The sequence below is a fragment of the Mobula birostris genome, chromosome 18 (genome assembly GCF_030028105.1).
Source record: "Mobula birostris isolate sMobBir1 chromosome 18, sMobBir1.hap1, whole genome shotgun sequence".
NCBI classification, from domain to species: domain Eukaryota; kingdom Metazoa; phylum Chordata; class Chondrichthyes; order Myliobatiformes; family Myliobatidae; genus Mobula; species Mobula birostris.
This window is the reverse complement of record NC_092387.1, coordinates 65,126,921-65,143,259: the sequence shown is the minus strand read 5'-3', so window position 1 is coordinate 65,143,259 and position 16,339 is coordinate 65,126,921. Positions and strand designations below refer to the sequence as shown.

At 44.9% G+C, this 16,339-nt stretch overlaps 1 protein-coding gene across 12 annotated transcripts in view; it reads right to left on the bottom strand.

The window, feature by feature from the left end:
* Positions 1 to 16,339, bottom strand: part of zmiz1a (zinc finger, MIZ-type containing 1a) — a 451,595-nt gene that overhangs the window by 58,402 nt on the left and 376,854 nt on the right. For 5 of the 12 annotated variants that reach the window (XM_072282828.1, XM_072282830.1, XM_072282832.1 and 2 more), the window contains exon 1: positions 16,109 to 16,132. The exons of 6 other annotated variants lie outside the window; for them this stretch is intronic. The gene's annotated coding sequence lies outside the window, so the exon portion shown is untranslated. Of the gene's footprint in view, positions 1 to 16,108; positions 16,133 to 16,339 lie in introns of those variants that run through there. One more of the 12 variants, XM_072282838.1, reaches the window with a different exon arrangement.

The following is a 16,339-nucleotide window of genomic DNA, read 5'->3' as shown; positions in this document are numbered from 1 at the left end:
GCATCAACATGGGTGATGCCAACTGACTCAATAGACTGATTAGAATGACTGGCTCTGTTATAGGAGTCAAACTGGACACACTGGAGGCTGTGGTAGAACAAAGGACCCTACAGAAAATCCTGGTAATTCTGGGCGGTATTTCTCCCTCCCTGCATGCCACCTTGGCTAAACAGAGGAGCACTTTTAGTAAAAGACTAAGACAACTGCCCTGCTCCAAAGAGTGCTATATGAAGTCATTCTTATCCTCGGCCATCAGGCTCTGTAAGGAGTCAATCTATAGCCGGGGAAGTGATGACCCCCTCCTGTTAGACTGTTTGTAGTAACCTATCTTTTATTCTTTCTACTTCTCTTCTAATATCTCTGTCTGGGCACTTGTAATGCTACCATGGCACTGTAATTTCCTTTGGGATCAATAAAGTATCTATCTATCTGTCTATGAAAGCCAGATATTTCTGCATACAATAAACTAATTTCCAAGTCCAGTATCATGGGTTATGAACAAGAGAAAATGTGCAGTTGCTGGAAATCCAAGCAACACACACACACAAAATTCTGGAGGACTCCCGTTGAAGGGTCTCAGACCAAAACGCCGACTGTACTCTTTTCCATAGTTGCTGCCTGGCCTGCTGAGTTCCTCCAGCACTTTGTGTGTGATCATGGGGGTGGAGAAACTTAGTTCTAGCCTTGGGATCCAACCAGCAAAACAAGTCTTAATGATACTAGGAACAACCAGCAGGTGGCAGCCCTACCCAGCCATTACGCTGATGACACCCCCACACTCACACACAATACGCCCCCCCCCCATCAGAGGTGGGAATTTACCAATAAGCATTTGATCAAATCAGATGGATCACAATGAACGTGTCAATTACAGGCAGCCTGTGTCCCCTTTCTACCAACCAGACAATATCACAGTACTGCAACTGTCAGTGATGCTCAGAAACTGCCTTTTCACTTCGAGTGTGCTGGGCTGCCAGTGTGTCTGGGGGGAGAACTACCCAGGCAAAGAGCGGCCATATTTTATATTTTACTGACACTATTACATCAGTATTATGTTTTATTCTGAGTATTCTTTTATATTCTCAGAATTTTTTAATGTTCAGCATTATGTATTATTCTGAGTACTATCTTTATTTGCAGTTTTGCAAATTGATTGTCAGTATCTGTTTATGTATAGTATTTACTATATTCTATTGTGTTTCTTTATTTTCCTGTAAATGCCTGCACAAAAAATGAATCTCAAGGTAGTATATGGTAACATATACTTACTTCGATAATAAATTTTACCCTGAACTTTGAACTCTGATATCAGACCGCCCCAGCCTTCACTGTGCAATAGAAACCAGCCATTTTCAGAGAGGAGCTCACACTGGTGACAGTCTACAGTCACACCCACACACAATCCTGTTCTCAACCCCCACCCTGCGCTCCTTGGAGTTGCTCTGTAAAGAATGACAAATTAACTGAAGTCGAGGGAGAGTGCAGACTTGCACATCTGGTGCCAAGCAATTTCTTTATGACAAGCCCCTCGTTTCTTTGACTAAATATTTAGTGAGATACAGAACAGGGTTTAAATGGAGACACAAGATGCTCCACGAAAGCCTAATTTAGCTCTCTCTGCATCTCCCTCCCTCTCTCCCCTTCAATCCCCACCACGGAGCACACATCTGTAAACGGGTTTGCACGCACATTCCAGTCCTGAGGTGAGGCCGTAATAAATTATTCATTTTCTCTCTCAGACGTGCCGGGGTGGCAGATGCAAACTCGCTGACGCTCACTGAGAAACGAGTGTGTGGCTGACACCCTTTAAAACCGGCAGCGGGCTGCAACAAAATGGCTCACTCTCTGCTTACAAGATGAGGGTTAGACCTGTAACACAAGCAGTCACCTCCTTTATACAATCTGTGTCCTGCCAATGGGTATCAAATATCAATTGCCCCATAGACACAAATCATTATATAAAACAAATATAATATTTTAAAACACACCGCAAACGAGGCAGTATATAAATAGCAACATGAATAACAAAGACATCACTTATGGTGCTTTAAAATTTCTTCTTATTGTTTTGGTATGAGAACATAAAATATTACGGGGGCTTTTGGCCCAAGATCTTGTGCTGACATTTTAATCTCTAAAATCAATCTAACCCTTCCCTCCTACATAGCCCTCCACTTTTCAATCATCCACGTACCTATCTAAGAGTCTATTAAATGTCCTTAATGTATCTGCCTCTAGCCCACCCCAGGCACCAAGCTTGATGCACTCATTGCTCTCTGTGTAAAAAAAATGGTTTGTTGCCTCCCGAGTGCCAGGGTCCGGGATGTCTCTGACCGGGTGCACGACGTCCTGGTATGAGAGGGAAAGCAACCAGAAGCCGTGATACATGTTGGCACCAACGACATAGGCAGGAAGAGGGATGAGGTCCTGAAGTGCGAGTTTCGGGAACTAGGCAGAAGGCCGAAGAACAGGACCTCAAGGGTGGCGTTCTCAGGATTGCTGCCAGTGCTACATGATAGTGATGGTAAGAAATGGAGGAGATGGCAGTTGAATGCGTGGCTGAGGAGTTGGTGCAAGGGGCAAGGTTTTAGATTTTTGGATCATTGGGATCTCTTCTGGGGAAGGTGGGACCTGTACAGATGGATAGGTTGCATCTGAACTCGAGGGGGAGCAATATCCTTGCAGGTAGGTTTGCTCGAATGGTTTGGGAGGGTTTAAACAAATTTGCAAGGGGGATGGGACCTGGAGCGATAGAGCAGTGGAAGAAGTGCATGGAGTAAAGCCAGATCTAACATATAGAGAGGCTTTGAGGAAAGAAGCAGAATAAACAGTGTAAAGGTAGAAAGATAGAAGGGCTAAAGTGCGTGTACTTCAATGCAAGAAGCATCAGGAACAAAGGTGATGAACTGAGAGCTTGGATACATACATGGAATTATGATGCAGTGGCAATTACAGAGACTTGGCTGGCACCAGGGCAGGAATGGATTCTCAATATTCCTGGATTTCAGTGCTTTAAAAGGGATAGAGATGGGGGGAAAGGGGAGGAGGGGTGGCATTACTGGTCAGGGACACTATTACAGCTACAGAAAGGGCGGGTAATGTAGCAGGATCCTCTTTTGAGTCAATATGGGTGGAAGTCAGGAACAGGAAGGGAGCAATTACTCTATTGGGAGTATTCTATAGGCCCCCTGGTAGCAGCAGAGATACCGAGGAGCAGATTGGGAGGCAGATTTTGGAAAGGTGCAAAAATAATAGGGTTGTTATCATGGGTGACTTTAACTTCCCAAATAATGATTGGCACCTGATTAATTCCAATGGTTTAGACGGGGCAGAGCTTGTTAAGTGTGTCCAGGACGGATTCCTTTCACAGTATGTTGACAGGCTGACTAGGGGGAATGCCATACTAGATCTAGTATTAGGTAATGAACCAGGTCAGGTCACAGATCTCTCAGTGGGTGAGCATCTGGGGGACAGTGACCACCGCTCCTTGGCCTTTAGCATTATCGTGGAAAAGGACAGAATCAGAGAGGCCAGGAAAATTTTTAATTGGGGAAGGGCAAATCATGAGGCTATAAGGCTAGAACCTGCGGGTACGAATTGGGATGATGTTTTTGCAGGGAAATGTACTATGGACACGTGGTCAACGTTCAGGGATCTCTTGCAGGATGTTAGGGGTAAAATGGTCCTGGTGAGGAAGATAAAGAATGGTAGGGTGAAGGAACCATGTGAGGTAGAAAATTTAGTCAGGTGGAAGAAGGCAGCATACATGAGGTTTAGGAAGCAAGGATCAGATGGGTCTATTGAGGAATATAGGGAAGCAAGAAAGGAGCTTAAGAAGGGGCTGAGGAGAACAGGAAGGGGGCATGAGAAGGCCTTGGCGAGTAGGGTAAAGGAAAACCTAAAGGCATTCTTCAATTATGTGAAGAACAAAAGGATGACAGGAGTGAAGGTAGGGCCGATTAGAGATAAAGGTGGTAAGATGTGCCTGGAGGCTGTGGAAGTGAGCGAGGTCCTCAATGAATACTTCTCTTCGGTATTCACCAATAAGAGGGAACTTGATGACAGTGAGGACAATATGAGTGAGGCTGATGTTCTGGAGCATGTTGATATTAAGGGAGAGGAGGTGTTGGAGTTGTTAAAATACGTTAGGACGGATAAGTCCCCAGAATATTCCCCAGGCTGCTCCACGAGGTGAGGGAAGAGATTGCTGAGCCTCTGGCTAGGATCTTTATGTCCTCGTTGTCCACGGCAATGGTACCAGAGGATTGGAGGGAGTGAATGTTGTCCCCTTGTTCAAAAAAGGTAGTAGGGATAGTCCGGGTAATTATAGACCAGTGAGCCTTATGTCTGTGGTGGGAAAGCTGTTGGAAAAGCTTCTTAGAGATAGGATCTACGGGCATTTAGAGAATCATGGTCTGATCAGGGACAGTCAGCATGGCTCTGTGAAGGGCAGATCGTGTCTAACAAGCCTGATAGAGTTCTTTGAGGAGGTGACCAGGCACATAGGTGAGGGTAGTGCAGTGGATGTGATCCATATGGATTTTAGTAAGGCATTTGACAAGGTTCCGCATGGTAGGCTTATTCAGAAAGTCAGAAGGCATGGAATCCAGGGAAGTTTGGCCAGGTGGATTCAGAATTGGCTTGCCTGCAGAAAGCAGAGGGTGGTGGTGGAGGGAGTACATTCGGTTTGGAGGATTGTGACTAGTGGTGTCCCACAAGGGTCAGTTCTGGGACCTTTACTTTTCTTGATTTTTATTAACGACCTGGATGTGGGGGTAGAAGGGTGGGTTGGCAAGTTTGCAGACGACACAAAGGCTGGTGGTATTGTGGATAGTGTAGAGGATTGTCGAAGATTGCAGAGGGACATTGATAGGATGCAGAAGTGGGCTAAGAAGTGGCAGATGGAGTTCAACCCGGAGAAGTCTGAGGTGGTACACTTTGGAAGGACAAACTCCAAGGCAGAGTACAAAGTAAATGGCAGGATACTTGGTGGTGTGGAGGAGGAGAGGGATCTTGGGGTATATGTCCACAGATCCCTGAAAGTTGCCTCACAGGTAGATAGGGTAGTTAAGAAAGCTTATGGTGTGTTAGCTTTCATAAGTTGAGGAACAGAGTTTAAGAGTCGTGATGTAATGATGCAGCTCTATAAAACTCTGGTTAGGACACACTTGGAGTACTGTGTCCAGTTCTGGTCGCCTCACTATAGGAAGGATGTGGAAGCATTGGAAAGGGTACAGAGGAGATTTACCAGGATGCTGCCTGGTTTAGAGAGTATGCATTATGATCAGAGATTAAGGGAGCTAGGGCTTTACTCTTTGGAGAGAAGGAGGAGGAGAGGAGACATGATAGAGCTATACAAAATATTAAGAGGAACAGATACAGTGAATAGCCAGCACTTCTTCCCCAGGGCACCACTGCTGAATACAAGAGGACATGGCTTTGAGGTAAGGGGTGGGAAGTTCAAGGGGGATATTAGAGGAAGGTTTTTTACTCAGAGAGTGGTTGGTGCGTGGAATGCACTGCCTGAGTCAGTGGTGGAGGCGGATACACTAGTGAAATTTAAGAGACTACTAGACAGGTACATGGAGGAATTTAAGGTGGTGGGTTATATAGGAGGCAGGGTTTAAGGGTCGGCACAACATTGTGGGCTAAAGGGCCTGTACTGTGCCGTACTATTCTATGTTCTATGTCTATAAAACTTACCCGTGATATCCCCTATACTTTCCTCCATCACCTTAAAATTATGGCCCATCGTTTTAGCCACTTATGCCACAGGAAAACTTCTCTGGCTATCCATTCGATCTATGTCTCTTATCATCTTGTACACCTCTATCAATTCCCCTTTCATCATCCTTTGCTTCAAGGAGAAACACCCTAGCTCGCTCAACCTATCTTCATAAACATGCCCTCAAGTCCAGGAAGCATCTCCTCTGCACCCTCTTTAACTCTTCCACATCTTCCCATAATGAGAACTGAACACAATACTCCAAGTGTGGTCTAACCAGAGTTTTATAGAGCCCTGATGAAGGGTCTCAAGCTGAAATGTCAACTGTTTATTCCTTTTCTATCGATCCAACTTCTGCAGAATCTCGTGTTCTTTATAGAACTGTACATGAACTCGCAGCTCTTGAACTCAATCCTCCAAAAGGAGCACAAGCTTGTCATGGGGTTTGGAGGCTTGTGTGCCTCAATGACCCAGAGAGCCAGCCTTATGCTTTGGCTCTTGGTAGGGTCACCCATGCCAAACAGGTCAAAGGGTAGAGGCCAGACTAAGAGTGGTCCACTGGTGTTCCTGGTTCGTGGGTTCAGCTCAGGGCCAACAACCCTGACTGGTCAAAAGAAAAAGCTGTTACGGAAAAAGCAATGAAGAACCCTTCTATAGCTGTGTGCGGCAGAGATGAAGGACCTTCACTGCACCAGTGGTGTAACAGGCAGTAATTAAAATTAATTCTTAAACACAGTCCCACTGAAACCCATTGGGTTTTTAGCCCATTCCCCTAACCGCTCAGCCGTGATCACCACGTGGTGTCACGGTAGCCTAGCGGTTAGCCTAGTGATTATAATGAAATCCTGGCAATGCTCAGATGCAGACGAGCCTCAGACAGAATTTATACTGGAGATGTACAGTAACAACCGTGTCTGAGACAAAATGCTGCTTAAAATGCATTTGAGTGCCAATTTATTTCCAGTCTCAAGCAGTGATGGAGAGGGATAATTGTTCCAAGTGGTTTAAGATCTCATTGGTATTCAGCGGGCTGCATTGGCTTGCTGCCTTTCCCGCAGCAAAGGACCCGGGGGATTTCGCAGGGGTGCAAGGACATGTACGACAAGTGGATTGCAGCTGGACACATAATGCAAAGGGCTGAACTACTGATCATGTACGACACGAGTTCAAATTCTCCCACGATGGATGGGGCATTTACATTCCAACTCATTCAATAAAAGATGCTAAAGTATAAGTAATGTTAACCATAAACCTGTCTGATTGGAGTGAAACAGGATGCATGATTTAATAATGGCCTCTGTGGTGCAGAATATCACTCATCCTAACATTACCTTCAAGTGGGGGTGGCACGATGGCGTAGCGGTTAGCATAACGCTATTACAGCGCCAGTGATCACTGATTGGTGTTTATTTCCTGCTGTTCTCTGTAATGAGTTTGTACGTTCTCCCTGTGACTGCATGGGTTTCCTCACTACCTCACAATTTTGCTGTCTTCTCCCGCTATTTATTGACATTTTCCTATATATTCTTAGTATAATTTATAGTATTTTGACAATATGTATCATGTTCCCTGAGTACAGTAGAGTAACGTAGCAGTTAGTGCAATGCTTCACAGCAACCGACTGTGTACGATCAGGTTTCCATTCTCCCCCGTCTATATGGAGCGTGTATGTTCTCCCCCACCTATAAGGAGTGTGTACATTCTCCACCGTCTATAAGGAGCGTGTAAGTTCTCCCCGGATCTCCACTGGGTCTCCTCCCAGTGCTCTGGCTTTATCTCGCATTAGAAAGACACACGGGTCAGGGTTAGTGAGCTGTGGGCACGTTATGTTGGCGCTGGAAATATGGTAACACTTGGGGGCTGCCCAAAACAATCCTCGCTGATTTGATTTAACAGAAAATTTCTCTGTATGTTTCAACGTCCATGTGATAAATTAAAAGCTAATCTCAATCATTAAACCATGGAACCTGCTCATGATTGACAAGGACACAGAGATTTTATTTATTTAAGGATATAGCATGATAACAGGCCCTTCTGGCCAAGCGAGCCCGCACCCGCCAATTACACCCAACTGATTAACTAACCTACTAACTCCCATGTCTTTGGAATGTGGGAGGAAACCAGAGCATCTGAAGGAAGATTGTAAATCGTTACACTAACTGCTAATGCTATCGCACCACCAGGGAAACAGGCCATTCAGCCCACTTCATCCATGTTAGCCAAGCTGCCAAGAGAAGTTCCTCCCATATGCCTTTGTTTGACCCATATCCCTGTAAACCAGGGGTTCCCAACCTTTTTAGGCCATCGACCAATATCATTAACTGAGGGGTCTGTAGATCCCAGGTTGGCAGCCGCTGGTCTAAATCTTTTCTGTCCATGTTCCTGTTTCAATCTTCTTAGTGCTGCAATTGCACCAACCCCTACCACTTCCTTTGTCAGCAGGCTGCCCAGCAATTGCTCACTGATCTGATTTGAGGGAAATGATACATTTCACTGCATGTTTCGATGCACAGGGGACAAATAAAGCTCATTTTGTCTTTATGGTTTGGAAGGGAATTTCCAGCTTTTCAGGAGAGAGCCTCCAGACTTACGGAGCTCCACTTCCCATTTTTTCCAGAGAAAAGAATCGTGCTGAATGAGAATTCAACCAAAAACAATGCACAGATGGAGAGTTGTGAGAGATTGAGATGCTAAGACAGTATCAAGGTCGGGGCAGAGAGGAGGGAAAAGAAGAAAGAAGAAAGGGGAGAAGAGAGAGAAAGGAAATTGTGAATAGAGAGAAAGAATGAGATGGAGGAAAGAGAGGAGTGGGACAGAGAGAGAGGATAGAGTTGAGAGGAGAGAGAGAGGAGACTGAATAGAGACAGCAAGAGAGAGAGAAGACAGAGGGAGAGAGAGGAGAAAAGAGGGAAAAGAAGAGGGGAGAAAGGAGAGGAGAGAGGAGACAGAATAGAGAGAGAAGGAGAAGGGAGAGAGAGGAAGAGAGAAAGATACAGAGAATAGAGAGGTGAAAGAGAGATACAGACATAAGGGGAAAGAAAGAGATGGAGAGAGATTGTTACAGAGATAATGAGGAGACAGTGAGAAAGATACAAAGTGAAAGAAACAACGAGATAGAAAGGGCAGGAAGGAGAACAATCAAATGAGCCTGGGTCAGTAAAGAGAGAGAGAGACTAACAGGGATAGAGAGGAGAGATAAGACTCAGAGATACAAAGAACAAAGGAGATAACAATTTGCGCATCCACATCACAGGATGATACCACGGCTACCTCACTTATAAATTTTGACAAACCTAGCCAGTAATAAACTAGATAATTCAGCTAAACAAGTTCAGTGTTGCTTCTGCCCATGTCAGGCAACAAGCTTTAAGCTCTTTATATTAAATTTGCATAAAACAATGAGTAGTCCTATTTCTAACTGAGATATGCAAATTCTGTTTACTTGGCCATGCCGGCATGTTCCTTCACAGAGGTCAAGACTAAGTAAGAAAACAAGGAGGACTGCTGACTGGGAAAATGCACAGAACTAAATATAAAGTTCATACCTACAAACACACAGAGCAAATCTGCTGACTGGTGAAGATATAGCTTGGCCACCCGTACAGTGAAAAGGGAGAGAGAATGGGAGAGACAATGAAAAGTGGAGATTGTGAGAGGTGACAAAGAGGTAGATGTAGGATGATGAAGGACTAGCTGATGTAGAAAGATGTAGATATAGTGATAGATAGATAGATAAGGAGATTGAGACTGTAGGAAGGAGAGACAGAGATGGTTACACAGATAAAGCACACAAAATGCTGGAGGAACGCAGCAATTCAGACAATATTTATGGAGGGGAATAAATAGTCGATGACTCAGGCCAAGTCCCTGCACCAGACTGAAGGGGAAACAGCCAGAATAAGGAGGTGGGGGAGGGGAAGGAGGGCAAGCTGGCAGGTGACAGGAGAGACCAGGTGGGAGGGAAGTTGGATGGGTGGGGTGGGGGAACGGTGATGAAGTAAGAAGCTGGAGGTGATGGTTGAAGAGGTAAAGGGCTGAAGGAGGAGAATCTGGTCAGAGAGGAGAGTGGACCACATGGGGAAGGGTGAGAAGGTGAGGAGAAGAGAAGGGGTACGAAGGGAGCGAGAAAGGGGAATGGAAAAAGAGATGGGAGGGGGCTCAGGTTGGAGGCTACCCAGACAGAACATGAGGTGATGCTCCTTCAACCTGAGGAATGGCATTGGAGAAGATCACGGGCTGACATGTTGGAGTGGGAGTGGGAGGTGCAATTAAAATTGGTGGCCACTGGGTAAACCCGCAGATGGGGTGAAAGAACTTCCCCAAGTTTATGTCAGGTCTCACCGATACAGAGAATGCTGTTAGGGCACTTGTCTCGCTTGCAGTGGTCAGTGTTGGGTGGGGGGGAGAGAAAAGAGAGAGGGGAGAGAGAGAGAGGGAGAGGGATGAGAGGGGAGAGGGATGAGGGGGGAGAAGAGGGGGAGAAGAGAGGAGGGAGGAGGAGGGGAGGGGGGAAGAAGTGAGTTAAGATACACAACTGATTTACAATTATTTAAGAACTTGGATAAACCATTTCTTTCTTTAATGAATATGTTGCAATCTGATAAGTTAGTTGTAGACAAGATGGTGATTTTGAACTCTGGAGTTCTGGCCTGCTATATAAACGCTAATGTCAAAGAATGGAAAGGCCTACAGAAGGTGGTGGATACAGCCCAGACCATCATTGGAAAAGCCCTTTCCGCCATTGAGTGCACCTACAAGGAGCATTGAAACGAGAAAACAGCATCCATCATCAAGGATCCCCACCATCCAGGCCATGTTCTCTTCTCACTGCTGCCATCAGACAGCAGGCACAGGAGCCTCAGGTCCCACACAAAAGTTACTACCCTGCAACCATCAGGCTCCTTAACCAATGTGGGTAACATCACATCACAACACTGCACCGATTCCTCAACCTACAGACTCACTTTCAATGACTCTTCAACTCACGGTCACAATATTACATATTATCATTTTTATTTGTTTTTGCATATTGATTGTTTGTCAGTCTTTTGTGTGTAGCTTTTCACTGATTCTATTGTATTTCTTTGTTCTACTGTGAATGCCTGGATGAAAATGAATCTCAGGGTAGTACATGGTGATATATACGTACTTTGATAATAAATTTACTTTGAACTTGTGAACTATTATTCGAACGGCACAATGGCTTGCATTTTACTGTGATTTCAGTAAGCAACTTAAGCACTGCACTCGAGCCAGCTCCGCACCGCGAGCACAGTAGTGTAACGCTTCACAGCGCCAGTGAGCAGCAATCAGAGTTCAGTCCCACCGCTGTCTGTAAGGGGTTTGCACGTTCCCCCTGTCAGCAGGTGGGTTTCTGCCCACAGTCCAAAGACGTAGGGGTCAGGGTTAGTAAGCTGTGGGCATGGTATATCGGTGCTGGAGGTGTGGCAACACTTGTGGGCTGCCCCCAGAACATCCTCAGACCACGTTGGCTGTTGATGCAATCAATGCATTTCACTGTGTGTTTCGATGTACATCTGGCAAGTAAAGATAATCTCTTAAAAACGTCTAAATCAAATCTCCCTGAGGGTTTCACACTTTTCCATTTCAAGCAGCTGAATTCAAATCAAGTCTCAGCCTCACCCTGCTGGTTGGGCTTCTGAACGATCTGGAAAATTATCCCAGCTAGACTAATCTAAAAGAACTCCTGACTTTGCAGCTCCTGCCGCCAAGGAAGGCAGGGGCAGAAGGTGCTTGGGTACACCGGATTCTATCCCACTGTTACCAGACCTGTAAATGGACCTCAGTAGTACTCAGGACATCTTCAAGGAGCAAAGACTCAAAAAGGCAGCATCAATCACTAAGAACCCCCATCACCCAGGACATACCCTCTTGTCATTACTACCATCAGGAAAGAGGTACAGAAGCCTGAAGGCACACATTCAGCGATCCAGGAACAGCTTCATCCCGCCTGCCATCCGATATCTGAATGGACACTGAACCCATTAACACTGCCTCAGTACTTTTTTATTGCCATTTTTGCACTACTTGTTTAATTTAACTATTATTTATTTATTTGTAGAACATAGAAATCTACAGCTCATTACAGGCTCTTAGGCCCACAATGTTGTGATGATTATGTAATCTACTCTAGAAACTCCATGTACCTATCTCAGAGTCTCTTAAAAGTCCCTATTGTATCCAACTCTACCACCATCGCTGGCAGTTCATTCCACGCACCCACCACTCCCTGTGTGAAAAACTTACCTCTGACATCCCCCTTGTACCTGCTTCGAAGCACCTTAAAACTATGCCCCCTCGTGTTAGCCATTTTAGCTCCGGGAAAAAGTCCCTGGCCAACCACACAATCAATGCTCCTCACCATCCACCAGGTCACCTCTCATCCTCCATTGTTCCAAAGAGAAAAGGCCAAGTTTACTCAACCTATTCTCATAAGATATACCCTCCAATCCAGGCAACATCCTTGTAAATCACCTCTTTGCTAATACTCCAGTGACAATGATCAATGGCTGGCAGTTGGCTAAAGTCTCTTGGGTAGATAGTCCATGAGTGGCGGAAGTCCACACACCCAACAACTGAATTGGAGGAGAACCAGGATCTGTCTTTAGAAGCCTGGGCATCCAATACGGCCTCTAATGTTTAGAACTGTTAAGGTGGAGACACAGGACATTGCAGAATCTAAAGCATGGATTCCCAACCTTCTTTATGCCATGGACCGACACCATTAGGCAAGGTGATACTTGGACCCCGGATTGGGATCCTTGGACCCATGATCTAGAGCAACAATCAATCCGTTGGAGGAACTCAGTGAGTGCAGCAACATCTGTCTGGGGGAAAGGCACTGTCGACAGTTTGGACTGTTAGGATTCTGGGTGTGAGCCGGTTATCAGAACTTTTCCTGCTCCAGGTTTAAAGTGCCATTGAACATAATCTTCACTGCGAGTTATGGGATATAGAAGGTACACTGTAAATGATCAGCAAAGTAGCTGGAAATTTAACCAATTAAATATAAAATACAAAATAAATGAGCCTGGCTGAGCTGAGATAAAAAACCAGAAAATATTGGAAGCACTCTGCAGGTCGGACCGTATCTGCAGAAGGACAGATCTGGGACCTGTTTTTCCCTCACAAAAAACAAGTGTTTCAGCATTTCATATATTGAGCACCTGCAATTGTTTGAATTTTGTAGGTTTTGTCAAATGATACACTTCAGTCCCTCAGTCAACGACAGACTCCAAGCACAATGATTTCCGCCTCTGGTTTGGCCAACTTTGGACAAATTTCACAACACGTGCCAGTGATAATAAACCTGATTCTGAAGTTCATAGAATGATAGACACAGGCTATTCAGCCCAAAGAGCCCATGCCCCCTCCCTCCTTTCCTCGTTCAATTCTATCAGTTGTCAAATTAGTCTCAAGACTAAATCTGAGAATACTGCAATACTCAGGCCAGGAAGCATCTGTGGGAAGATAATCCGAGTTAATACTTCAGGTTGAAGACCTCTTCCTAAGAACAGATTTTCTCAATTTCCTTCTCCCTGACAGAGTTGTTCATCCTTCCCTTAAATTCAACCACCTGCTAGCCTGACCTATTGTGCTAAGCTCCACATTTTATCTATTTATTAAGAAAACGTGCGAAATAGGCCCTTCTGGTCCTTCAAGCCATGCCATCCAGGAATCCCCTGATTTAATCCTAGCCTAACAATGGGACAATTTACAATGACCAATTAACCTACCAACTGGAATGTTATTGGACTGTGGGAGGAAACATGAATACCTGGAGGAAACTCCCATGGTCACAGGGAATTCCTTACAGGCAGCGGCAGGAATTGAACCCAAGTCACTGGTACTGTAAAGTGTGTGCTAACCACTATGCTACATGCCGCCCCTGAAATAGGAAGCCGTTTGTCCTTGTTAATGCTTGATGGACAAACCTCTGCAACACAGAACCCTCAGCACTCTTTTGGTAATGAGACCTTTGCTGAGTTCTCCATTTGTTTTCCTGGTGTCTGCCTGTAATGACACCTTCTATAAACACAAGAGATGCTGGAAATCCAGAGCAATGCACAACTGTCTGACCTGCTGAGTTCCTCCCACATCTTGTGACTGACAGCTTTCAGTTATCATCTTTCACTCAAATAGAAACATCCTTCCTAAATCCACTCTATCAAACCCTTCCATCATTTTAAGACCTCTGTTAGGCTACCTTTCAATCTTTGCTCCTCAAGAGAAAAATATTGTTTTAATTTCTTTTAATGTCTTCCTGTAGTACTTTCCCACATCTTTGGTGTCATCCCTGTAAATCACTAGGGAGGCCCTGTCTAGTATGTCAAGATGCTTCTTCAAGATGCTATCCAGATGTTTCAGCTTCCAGATGTTGATGGAGTTGCTGAACATTTCCTGCATCTGCAGTTTTTCTCTCAACCGCAGAAATGGATGACTGAAAGAGGAAAATGTGAGGTAATTGAACTTTTAACAGCTCCAAATTGTAGAGTTTAACTATTCTTCCCCCTGTCCCACTGACCACACTATGCACATACACAGTCCTCTAACACCAGGACAGGCTGTCTTCTTTGGCCTCCAGCGGGCTTGTGGATTCACAGACACAGGGCCCTGACTTCCCCAGCGGACTCACAGAGGTGGCTTTGGCCACCGAGTCTTGGCTGGACATGAACACTCTACAGCCCCTTCAGCCCCCAATGTCTACACTGAACATGATGGCAAATTCAACTAAGTCACTTCTGCCTGTACATGATCCATATCCTTTCAGTTTGTCTAAATGTCCATTAAACGTTGCTGTCACTTCCACCAATTCCCCTGGCAGTGTATTCCAACCACAAATACAAAAAAAACTTGTCTTGCATATCTCATTTAAACTCCCCCTCCCCCGCCAAATAACACCCATATCTTTCAGTATTTGACATTTCTATCCAGGGTGCCACGGTACCATAGCGGTTGGTATGAAGATATTACAGCTCGAGGCATTTTGGAGTTTGGAGTTCAATTCCAGCACAATTCCGTAAGGAGTTTGTATGTCCTCCCTGTGGAATGCATGGGTATTCCCCAGGTGCTCTGGTTTCCTCCTACAGTCCAAAGACATACCGGGTAGGTGAATTATTCATTGTAAATTGTCCCATGATTAGGTTGGGTTAATTGGGGTTGCCAGCTGCTGGGTTAGTATGGCTTGAAGGGCCAGAAGGGCCTACTCCATGCTATATCGCGAAAGAAATATTTTAAAAACACTATCTTTTCCTCTCATAATTTTAGATACTTCTATCAGGTCACCCCACCCCCCCACCCCAGCCCCCAACGGTCCAGAGAAAACAAGCCAAGTTTGTTGAACCTCTCTCTCCTTATAGCTAATCCTCTCTAACCCAAGCCACATCCTGGTGAACCTCTACCGCACCTTCTTGTAATGTGATGAGCAGAATTACAAACAGTACTCCAAATGTGGCCTCACCAAAGTTTTCTACAGCAAAAACCAATGTGCAGTTTGAAGCTTGATTTTTCTTTATAGCAAATTGGGAAAGAAATTCTTACACCACACCCAAAGCAACGTACCAAAAACAGGGCCAGTGAACCTCCCTCCTAGTTGCACACATCATTTTGAAGCTTTGGGTGGGGTCTAATTATTCTGTTTCTCACGAAAAACAATTCCTTCATTCTAACTGGATGCACATTAATATAATTACCACTTTAAAACTTTCTCCCTTTATACTTAAACGCAAGAGATTCTGGAGATTGCTGGAAATCCAGAGCAACACACTCAAAATACTAGAGGAACTCAGCAGGTCAGGCAGTGTCTATGGAGAGGAATTAACAGTCGACGTTTCAGACTGAGACCCTTCGTCAGGACTTTATACCTGATCTTCAAACCTATTTAGGATTTGATTACTCTCTGCAATTCTCATCAACAATGCATTAAAAATGTTGCTCTGACACACACTGCCAATGCCCATTATAAATTCCCACATTATTTATTAGCAATACAGCACAAAGCAGGCCCTCCAGCCCTTCGAGTGGTGTCACCCCAGCAACCCCATAACCCCGATTAACCCTAACCTAATCACAGGACAATTTACAATAACCAATTAACCTACCCGGTAGGGCTTTGGACTGGGAGAGGAAACAGGAGCACCTGGGAAAACCTCCACAGGGAGAACGTACTGAGACTCCTGCAAAGGACCTGTTTAAACTTGTTCAGCCTTGTAGTTCCCAATGCCCCAGTTTATGGTGGAAACACATATGACATGCAGCTTGTTTCCAACAGTACTGATATTTTAAAAATAAAGTCGCAGAGTCATACAACCTGGAAACAGTCCTTTTGACTGCCTGTTTCCCAACTGGGCTAGTTCTACTTGCCTGCTTGTGACTCACAACCTCCTAGACTTTTCCTGTCCAAGTAACTTCTAAATGTTGGGGATTCATCAGGCCAGGCAGTATCTGTGGAAAGGAATAAACAGTCAGCATTTTGGACCGAGACCCTTCACTGGGACCAATAAGGATTCAGGAGTCCTGATGAAGGGTCTTGGCCCGAAATGTTGACTATTTATTCAGCAAAAAGAAAATTACAGACCTATTAGTCTGACATCG